This window comes from Ochotona princeps, chromosome 19, assembly GCF_030435755.1.
Source record: "Ochotona princeps isolate mOchPri1 chromosome 19, mOchPri1.hap1, whole genome shotgun sequence".
NCBI classification, from domain to species: domain Eukaryota; kingdom Metazoa; phylum Chordata; class Mammalia; order Lagomorpha; family Ochotonidae; genus Ochotona; species Ochotona princeps.
The window spans coordinates 5,413,273-5,424,199 of record NC_080850.1 but is presented as its reverse complement, the minus strand read 5'-3'; the positions used below and the strand labels follow the sequence as shown (position 1 = coordinate 5,424,199).

At 48.1% G+C, this 10,927-nt stretch overlaps 1 non-coding gene across 1 annotated transcript; it reads right to left on the bottom strand.

Annotated features, from left to right (window-relative positions):
- Positions 1-10,253: 10,253 nt before the first annotated feature.
- On the bottom strand, positions 10,254-10,356 carry LOC118760168 (U6 spliceosomal RNA). Its single transcript, XR_004996623.2, has one exon. It is a non-coding gene; the product is annotated as a U6 spliceosomal RNA (small nuclear RNA).
- Positions 10,357-10,927: the final 571 nt, after the last annotated feature.

Genomic DNA, 10,927 nt, shown 5'->3' with positions numbered 1-10,927 from the left:
CCCCTAGAAAGTGGCTCTCGTCTGTCCTAAGTTGAGAGTCCAGTATTCGCCAGCAGGGCGCCTAGCTAGGTTCAGCAACCCCGACCCAGCTGAGGCAACCTTGCAGCATGGGTAGCAGGCGGGCTGGGGGGCCCCTCCCACTAATGGCCAAAGTTCAGCACATTTCCTATTTACCGGCACAATTGGAGCAACCACTAGCTTGCGACCCTGGCTAATCCCAAGTTTCTTGAGTTGTACCTTCGACTGCCACTTGGCCCTGACTCATCTGTATTTTGTTCACGTGCTCTAAGGAGCTTCCGCAAGACTTTGGGAAGCAAAGCTGGCTTCCTTGCTCACTGAAGGGCTTTCTGACTTGCCCATCACGGTAGAGCTCTGTATCTGGAGGGCCCCCAGGAATATGCTGACTGCACTTGCTACCGGCAACCACGGAGGCCCCAGAGCTGTGCCAGCTGGCTTTGGATCGTCCCCAGAATGCTGTGCTCATTCAGCCTTCTAGGAAAGCAAAGGTCCTGGCGGGGCAGCAGTTCCGGCTTAGGCTTAATGGAGTTCTCTGCAGTCTGAGACTTACTGAGGCCCCTGAGGCCTCAGCATGAAGCAGGGGACCACCTCTCTCTCTCAGACATGGAGAGCATGTCCTAACCAAACAAGCGCAAATGTCATCACAAGCTGCTGACAGCCAAGCACAGGGACTGTGCCACTGCCTCACCGCTTGCCTGTTGAAATGGGAAATGAGCTGTTTGTTGGGGAAAGCCTGGTGAGTTCCCTTTGCTTGGGAAATCATTTGAAACCATGTCCCAGTGTCCTGATTTTGGATATTCTACATGCCATAAACAGGGACTCAGCCATATGTTCGTGCCTCATCCTTAATAATGGAGCTGGGTTTTCTTGTTGTTGTTGTTAAATATTTATTTTCATTGGAAAGGCAGATATACAGAGAGGAGGAGAGACAGAGAAGATCTTCCATCTGATGGTTCATTCCGCAAGTGGCCACAACGGCTGGAGCTGAGCCAATCTGAAGCCAGGAGCCCAGAGCCTCTTCTGGATTACCCACATGGAGTCCCACACACAGGTGTAGGGTCCCAAGACTTTGGGCCGTCTAGACTGCTTTCCCAGGCCACAAGCAGGGAGCCAGAAGGGAAGTGGAGCCGCCGGGATTAGAACCAGCGCCCATGTGGGATCCCGGCGTTTTCAAGGTGAGGACTTTTAGCTGCTAGGCCACCGCGCCAGGCCCCCCACAACGTTTCTTAACAAGTTATTTATTTGAAAGAGTTCATGGAGAGAGGGGGAGAGAGACATAGAGATTTTTCCACCTGCTGGTTGACTCTCCAAATGGCCTCAAAGCCCAGGCTAAACTAAGTGAAACCAGGAGGCAGAAACTCCGTCCGGATCGCCAACTGAGAGTGGCAGGAGCCGAAGCACTTTGGGCCATTCTCTGCTGCCTTGCTAGACCATGAGCAGGAAGCTGGAACAGAAGTGAAGCAGCTGAGATTCTAGCCAACACACCTGCTTGAGATGCCTGTGTCGCAAGTGGCTCAACGCACTAGGCCACTATGCAGGGGCGCCATATCTGTTATTTCTGCTACAAGAATTTGTAACCAAAATGAAATGTTGGTGGTGATGATTGTTTGGAAATTACAGTAATACACTAAGAGTGTTTTCCAAAGAAATGACCAATTCCCTGGGTCACACTGGTAATACTTTTCTGATAAAATAGGATCGAGAAGAATTCCTTGCTGATTCCTTCTCCTGCACCCTATCCCCCGGCTTCTCTTTTGGTTAGTCATTCCCCCAGCTTTTCTTTTGCTTTGTACTTAGAAAGTTAACTGAGAAAGGCACCTCTAACTGCCCCTGCCTCCCCAGGCCTAAGCTCTGAGCCGCGCAGTCTTCACAGTGCAAGTGGCTGACCACACTCTTCCTGCCCCCCAGGTTCTAGGGCTCTTGAACTAGGGCGCTGACAGAAGCTGGATCCTTGGTCTCTTTTAGCATTTGGTAGTATTCTTTAAACGTGTCCCAATGTCAGTATCCTTGTCAGTGATCTAACAGCATATTGTATCCGTCCTTTTTTTGATGTTGCTTCCACAAGTACTACCCATGAGTTCATCTAGCCAAATTTAGCAGTGAACATGTCTGCCTATGTTGAGGCAAATTAATCACTTTAATTTTATTTATATGAAAGGCAGAGAGGTTACCCCATTCACTGGTTCCTTCCTCCTAAATACCCACAACAGTCTGGGCTGGACCAGGTTGAATTCAGAGCCTGGAACTCATTCCTGGTCTTTCACGAGGGTGGCAGGGAGCCAACGGCTCGAGCCATGACCTCTCAGTATGTGCCTTGGTAGGAAGCTTGCATTGCATGTGGAACCAGGTCTCACACACAGGCTTTCAGACAAAATGTGGGCATCCCAAGGGATGGTTGAACTAAAAGGCCAACTTCCTGGACTTGACACAAACGTAGGACTGAGAAATTATTTGTAACTGTGGCTCAGGTTTATACAAAAGTTGGATCTGAATTTTATCTACCAAAATTTTACGTAGTCCATTGCTCCTTAAATAAGTAATATTTTTAAGGGCTGGCTATGTGGCATAGCAAGTTAAACTTACACATGCAGTACCGGCACTCCAGCTCCCTATTGTTTTTTTTACCTGAGAAACGGCAGAATATGATCCCAATCCTTGGGCCCGCTGTACCCACCTGGGAGACCCAGATGAAACTCCTGGCTTTCACTTGGCCCTGCCCAACCTGATATGGCTATTTGAAGAGTGAACTAGCAACTAGATCTCTCTGTGGGTCTTTTCTATTTCTTTGTAACTCTGGCTTTCAAATAAGTAAATAGTTTAAATATATGCCTACGTAAAACCCTAGGCATTTCAGAATGGCTTGATCACTCTATTCCTCTACGCAAAAGTTCTCTTCTGTTTGGGAGGACAAATGTGTTCTAAATGGAGATAGAAACACAGCCAAAGTTATGACCTTCCCTTCATTTCAGATTTCTCTCCGAAGTTGTAAGGATAAATTATACAAAGTGCAGTCATTTTCAAAGGCAAATTACAATGTGAGAGCCCTCAGGAAGGAATGTTTATGTCAGCACCTGTCATTGGAAGCCACTTCACTGCCATACTTAAGAAGATGCTTAAGTAAGCCATGCAGCTGCATCCAAATGAAGGAATGTCAAATAACTGGGGGTTCCTCCTCTTCCCACCCCCAAACTATACTTGGAAAACAGAGTGAAGAGCCATCCGTGGCTGTCTCCAGGTGGTAATTACAACTGATTGCATCTTTCTTTTGCCTTCTCAGTATTGTTCCTGGTGAAAATGCAGTCACGGAGTCAAGGTTACTTTAGTAACAAAGGATTAGTAGACTATTACGAGAGAAAAAGCTGGGATTTTAAACTTCTGGATCTAGCATAAAGCTTGATAATAAGTAGACCAAGATGTTGAAAGTGAGTATGTCTTCTACAGTTTTGTACATTTCCCACAAAGCACACATATTACTTTTCTATTCAGAGAAAGAAAAAGAAGGTACATGAATGGGGGGGGGGGGCATTGTTACAGCAGTGCTGCTGCTTCCCTGGGCATTACCTGACACACACACGCGCTCGCCCCCTGCCCAAGTCAGCCAAGGCAGGTGAGCTGGCCAGAGTCAGCAATGCAAAGAGACTACTTCTCAGTGAAAATCAGTGAGGTTGCACAGAAATCGTCAGGAGCTGTTTGCACTGAGCAGGACTGAGCCCGGATCCCTGGGCTTATAAAACCTGAGCCTGCTTTTGATCAGGTGCTCAAAGGACAGTGTGGGGAACCGAAAAGGGAGCCGTGATTCTGATTCTACCCACGTAGGCAAGTGAAAGCCTGGGCAACCATGTGCTGGGGGCTCACACGGGTCAGCAAAAGCCTCACTGTCCTTTCACGGCCTGCACGCCAAGCAAGCCTTTCATTCAGGCTATGCATTTTCTTCCCAACTCCCACCCCCCTCCCCATTTCCACTGGCCAGCTCTAAAACAAGAATCTTCTAGTAGCTGAGGATGCTCAAACCACTACTGTCACCCACACGAAGCGGAGCAGCTAGGACTTGAACCAGCATCACCATGGAAGACCTGGAGCAAGTTCCTGATCCCTGAGTTCCAACTGATCCAACCCTGGTCATTAGTGCCATTTGGGGGATGAACCAGTGAATGGAGGAGCTCCACCCCTCCCCCAACCACTTTTATCTCTCTACCTTCCAAATAAATAAAATATTTTTAAAGATGTATTTATTTTTATCAGAAAGGCATATTTACAGAGAGAAGAGACAGAGAGAAGGATCTTCCATCTGCTGTTTCATTGTCCAAGTAGCCACAATAGCTAGAACTGAAACAATCTGAAGTCGGGAGCCAAGCGCTTCTTCTGGGTCTCCCACGCAGGTGCAGGGTCCCAAGGCTTTGGGCCATCTCTACTGCCTGGCAAGGAGCTGGATGGGAGTGGAGCAGCTAGGATACGATCTGGTGCCCATATGGGATCCTGGGCATGCAAGACAGACTTTAGCCTCTAGGTTACCATGCTGGGCCAAATAAATAAATAAATAAATAAATAAATAAATAAATAAATATTTTAAGGATTTGTTTATTTTGATTGGAAAGGCAGATATACGGAGAGAAGAAGAGATAGAGAGGAAGATCTTCAGTCCAATGGTTCACTCCACAAGTGGTCGCAATGGCTGGAACTGAGCTGATCTGAACCCAGGAGCCAGGAGCTTCTTCCAGGTCTCCAACGCGGGTGTAGAATCCCAAGGTTTTGGGCTGTCATCAACTGCTTTCCCAGGCCACAAGCAGGGAGCTGGATGGGAACCAGGGCCGCTTGGATTAGAACCGGCGCCGATATGGGATCCTGGTACGTTCAAGGCAAGGACTTTAACTGCTATGCTATTGCCCCGGGGTCCCCAATAAATGTTTTTAAAATTCTTCACCTTACCCGTAACCTGTCATCTTACAGCCTCTGCCTCTCTGTAATACTTTCAACTTCTCTTAGTTCCTGTAGCATTTTCTAGCCCAGAGAAGTCACCTGGTTTTTAAATTTTAGAACACGCTTTCCATTGACAGGTACCATAGCTCAACAGGTTAATCCTCCACCTGGGACATTAGAATCCCATATGGGTGCTAGCTTGTGTCCCAGCTCACTTCTGATCCAACTTTCTGCTTATGACCTGGGAAAGCAGCAAAGGATGGCCCAAGTGCTTGGGACCCTGAACCCTTGTGGGAGACCTAGAAAAAGCTCCAGGTTCCTGGCTCTGAATTGACATTAACTCTGGCCATTGCACCATTTGGAGATTGAACCAAAAGATGGGAGATCTTTCTCTCCTTCTCTCTGTAAATATGTCTTTTCAATAAAAGTCATTATGTACATACATTTATGTATATATATATATGAATTTTTTCCATAAAAAAGCCAATAGAGTCCTAAAAATAAGGCCAGAAGCCATTTGAAAATCCCCAAAACCACTGCCCATGGTCTCAGATTGAGTTTCCTGCCACACTTGAGCCTCCAGGCTTTCTCCTTAACCCCTGCTCCAGCTTCCTCCCTGGCGGAGTCTGAAAGTTTCCAATCCCTTGCCTGGAGGTACTGACTGCAGCATCCAAGCGGAAGAGCTCTGCTACTTAACCTTGTCAAATCTCTGGCACATCCAGACACCTGTTTTCTCAAGGAGAGGTAAGGGGCTCAACGCAAGGACTCAGTGGCTCAATCCTGCCCTTGCACAGGCTGGGATCCCCATGGGTGCTGGTTCATATTTGGGATGCTCCCTTCCCATCCAGCTCCCTGCTTGTGGCCTGGGAAAGCAGTTGAGGATGGCCCAAAGCCTTGGGACCCTGCATCTGCGTTGTCGATTCAGAAGAATCTCCTGGCTCCTAGCTTTGGATTGGCTCTGCTCCGGCCATTGAAGCCAATTGGGGAGTGAGTCATTGGACTGAAGATCTTCCTCTCTGTCTCTCCTTCTCTCTGTATATCTGCCTTTCCTATAAAAGTAAAACTTTAGAAAAAAAGACAAGGGTGGGGAGAGATATGATTAGTTTCCGCCTACCAGCAGTGAAGGAGCAGCCCACTTGTCACCTGGTTTCATGGACATCACTGAAAGGTAGGTGTGAATGGAACCTTCTAGTACCACCTTGCATATGCATACAAAGTGTAAAACCCTGAGAGAGCATCACCCTCTCTCACTTCCCTCTGCCTGGGACACCTCCACTTCTCAACTCAGCATTGCAGAGCCCAGGGCCAGGGGCACTCCTAAAGGTACAACCCCACCTCCTTCCCTTCCATCTGTGGCACCTGCACTGTGCTCTCCAAGCAGCCCTGTCTTCTTTCTGTCATCACAGCTGTATCATTCTCAAGTCTCCCAAGTTGGTTCCCTCATGTGTTTCATCACTGCAATTTTGCACCAAGCAGTTGCTTGATAAATACTCCTTCATTGAAGAGTGTCTTGGAAAACGCCAAAAGTTCTATGGGTGATCAGCTGATCAGCTTTCACATGCTTTTAAGATATTTATTATTTGTATTTGAAAGACAGAGTTAGAAGGAAAGACAGAAATCTTCCCTCTGCTAGTTCACTCCCCAGATGACAACTGCTGGAGCTGTGTCAGTATGAAACCAGGAGCCAGGAGTTTCTTCTGGTTCTCCCACACAGGTTCAGGGATCCAAGACTTTGGCCCATCCTCCACTGCCTTCCTGACCCACAGGTGGAGGACTGGATTGCAAGTGGAGCAGCTGGGACACAGCTGGCACCCATATGGGATTCTGATGCCCCAGGCGGAGGCTTAGTAAACTATGTGCCACTGTGAGACCCGTTTTTCAAGTTTTATAAATCTTAGTCCCTGGGTATTTAGTTTCTTAAAACAAATGGACAACTGACCTGAGCCTTAGTGGGCAGCTACATGGCAGTCAGGCAGGACTCCTCGCTTGGAAAAGGCTGCATTCTGTTTGATGCTCTGCTCTTGTACTGAAGTTCTTTTTCCCTTTTACCCTTGGCCTTGACTATTATGAAGCAAGCCCTGCATATCTGGTGGTGTGTTCCTCCAGCCTCAGTGACCTACAAAGTGCCACCACCACCAAGGATTATCTGCAGAGTTAGGTGTGGGTTTATTTGTGTGTGTTTTTCTAGGGCACAAGTCTGTGGTTTTCTTCAGATCTCTGGATAAGTACAGAAGCATTGTTATTTGTAATAATAACATTGACCGACCCTGGTCTGGTGTTGACTGTGTTCCAGGCTCTAAGGACATGATGTATGCGCTTGTTTTACCCTTCACTGAACTGTAAGGGCTCAGGGCGGGGCGGAAGCCAGTAGTGCACAATGGCTGCCTTTCCAGAACCAACTCCTCTGCTGTCCATCTGTCATGTCCTCACTTCTCCCCTGCTGTGGTCAGGAGCCTATACTTTGCCATTACTTGCTTGATCATGAGGAGGGGAGACCCCCTGCTCCACTGCGGCCTAGCCCCTCACTTCAGGCCCCATTGTTACTCATGATTTGCTCAAAAGTGGCTTCTTCTTCGGCCAAACTGGAAAGACATGATTAGGTGATTGGACAGGAGGACCCATTGTGTTGTAAGGGCCAGCTCACCACCACTCCTGCTGCCTGAATCCCCTTGCTCTAGTTTGAACATGAGCTGCATTGCCCGGGCTACCCAGGAATATGCGTCCTCGGGGTTTGTAGGGCGAGGCAGGCAGTCCTGCAGGTGCCAGGGGAGGGGATTCTGCCCTTCCCCCTGATAGTTCCTCTCCTTTTCAGGACAAATTGTACTTTTGTGGACGTACTTCATGGCCCACTGTTGCACTCCCAGAAGATCACAGTCACCTGTTCTGATCTCATCTTGCAGCCTGGGGCCTCTCAAAACAACATGCCACCCATTTTACTGTAACATTTGGGACATTTGCAGTTTTGTGAATTTGCAGGTAAAAATAAAAACAAAGACAAAAACCGACTTTGGGACTACCTAGCTCCACTCTCGCTTCTCTGGATATTTTATCCCTTATTTCTTTTCCCTCGGAATCTCTCGGAACTGTTTATGCCCTGCAGGTGGGAATCCGTTTTCATAGTGTTGGAACAGGTTGGGTCCTTGGGAGTGTGCCTCTATTTGTGGTTCAACAAACTGTTATCGCAGTGACAGGTCTCTGTTCCTGTTTCTTATCAATCTGTTCCTCTACTTTCTGTTTTTATCGTCCTACTTACAGCCTCACTAACAGAATGTCTTATTGTACCTGGCCTTCAGGAATCTTTCCTGCAACAAACGCTGGATTGTTCTGGCTCCCTGGCTTCCTGGTTTGCTATCAGTCCTAGTGGCTGATCCTAGCAGCACTGACAAATGACCACAACAAAACCAGGAAAACAAAACAAAACAAAACAAAAAGCCCTACAAGGAATAATTGGAAGTTCTCAGTCTTGGTGAAAAAGACAAAATCATTTTGACTGGGAAGGCTGCATGGGAAGATAATGGGATCACCAAATAATTTGTGTTGCTCGCTGCTGTTCTGGGCCACATGGCTCCTAGTCATAGTCCACCTCCCAACCCCGCTTTGAAGGTGCGGGAGGGACACCCGCCTTGCATCAAGCCCTGCAATTGATCCTTAGAAGCTACTTACAGCAGGAGTCAAGGACAGTCTGGTTAATCACGCCACCCACCCCCCAAGGAAGCTAGCAAGCAAACGACACCCAAACGAAACACTTCGGTTTCTGTTTTGATATTTATTTATTTGAAAAGCAAAGTTACCGAGAGGGAGAGACAGAGAGAGGTCTTCCAATTGATGGTTCACTACCCAAATGGCCACAGGAGGTGCCACCCAAGGCTCTCCTGAGTGTGGCAGGACGCATGCGCTTGGGCCGTCTTTTGTTGCTTTTCCCAGGCCATTAACAGCAAGCTGGATTGGAAGTGGAGCAGCTAGGACCATGGGATGGCAGCGTTGCTGGTGGTGGCTTAACACACTGTGCCACATTGCTGGCCCCATGGCCTGCTCTTCCGAGTCACACCAGAACACCCCTTCCAGGAGCCGCGTTGTTGGCTGGCTCTTCGTATCAATCAGCTTCACTTGGTCTTGAGTTCCTGCAGAGCCAGGTCTACGCCTTAAATGCCAGTTTGTTTCTCTCCCTTGCCTTTCCCCATCCAGCACCTACGACAGGCTTGACAATAAGATCTAACAAAGAGCTTTACATTCTCCAAAGCTCAAGGATATGTTCATGTTCAGGTTTCTTTGAAGAACTAATATTGACACATCTGATAGAATATAATGCAAGTCACTAAGCATATTCAGTTGGGAGTCCAGGGAGGTGAGAAATGAATTTGGCAGAAATAGAGTTCTTTTTTTTTTTTTAAAGATTTATTCATTTTATTACAGCCAGATATACACAGAGGAGGAGAGACAGAGAGGAAAATCTTCTGTCCCATGATTCACTCCCCAAGTGAGCCACAACGGCCAGTGCGCGCCGATCCAAAACCGGGAACCAGGAACCTCTTCCGGGTCTCCCACGCGGGTGCAGTGTCCCAATGCATTGGGCCGTCCTCGACTGCTCTCCCAGGCCACAAGCAGGGAGCTGGATGGGAAGTGGAGCTGCCGGGATTAGAACCGGCGCCCATATGGGATCCCGGGGCTTTCAAGGCGAGGACTTTAGCCGCTAGGCCACGCCGCCGGGCCCAGAAATAGAGTTCTTGAAGGGGGGGGGGGGAATCTTGAGTCATTGGCGAGGAATAGGATTGGCTGTTAGACCATAGCCAGCTCTGGTCCCGTGGCAGGCCACATGTTGGGTGTCAGGAACGGGGAAGCATGAGGACACAGGCTAAAGAAATAAACGGATGGACTAGGGAATGGTATTTGGGAGCAAACCATGTAATTTCCAGAAGAAATGGAAACTGACTCTCAGAACAGTGCTGTCTCCCATGAACAGATCAGACAGTGGGAAGAACTGGCTTTTTGTCTCCCGACTCCTCATGCCCGAAGAATATCGGTGAGGAGCAATTGTTTAGCTTAGCAGTTAAGACAAGCACATCGCACGCTTGAGTGCCTGGGTTGGATGCCCACTCTGGCTCCTGACTCCAGCTGCTGGTCAACGCACACCCTGGGAGACAGCAGTGATGGTTCCAGGTGTTGGATTCCTGCCACCTGCCTTGGAGATCTGCAATGAGCTCCTATCTCCCCAATCTTTTCAAACATTTGGGAAGTGAGCCAGCAAATGGGAGCTCCCTCTCTGTGCATCTCCCTCCTTCCCACATCCGACTCTCAAATAAGTAATTGAATGTCAAGAAAAAAAAAGGGTATTCTTCGTGAATGGGTGTGTCATCCTTACTCAGGGGCCATGATAATCTTTTCTGTATCATTCCAGTTATGTGTGGTGCCAAAGCAAGCACCAACTAAATAAGAAATATATATATATATTTATCTATTGGAAAGTCAGAGGGAGAGACAAAAAGAGAAAGGGGGCCCGGTGCAATAGCCTAGTGGTTAAAATCCTGAACTTGCACATGCCAGGATCCCATATGGGCGCCGGTTCTAATCCCAGCAGCTCCATTTCCCATCCAGCTCCCTGCTTGTGGCCTGGGAAAGCAACGGAGGATGGCCCAAGGCCTTGGGACCCTGTACCTGCATTGGCAATTCAGAAGAAGCTCCTGGCTCCTGGCTTTGGATCGGCTCAGCTCCAGCCATTGCAGTCACTTGGGGAGTGAGTCACTGGATGGAAGATCTTCCTGTCTCTCTTTTCTCCTCTCTGTAAATCTCACTTTCCAAGAAAAATAAATAAAATATTTTGAAAGAGAGAGAGAGAAAGAGAGAGAAAGGGACCCTTTATTTGCTGATTCAATCCCCAAATGACCAAAATGGTTGGGGCTAGACAAGGTTGAGAGCAAGAAACTGGAATTCCATGAAAGATTCCCAAGTGGGTGGCATGGATCCAAGCACTTGGATGTTCAGCTGCTTTCCCAGG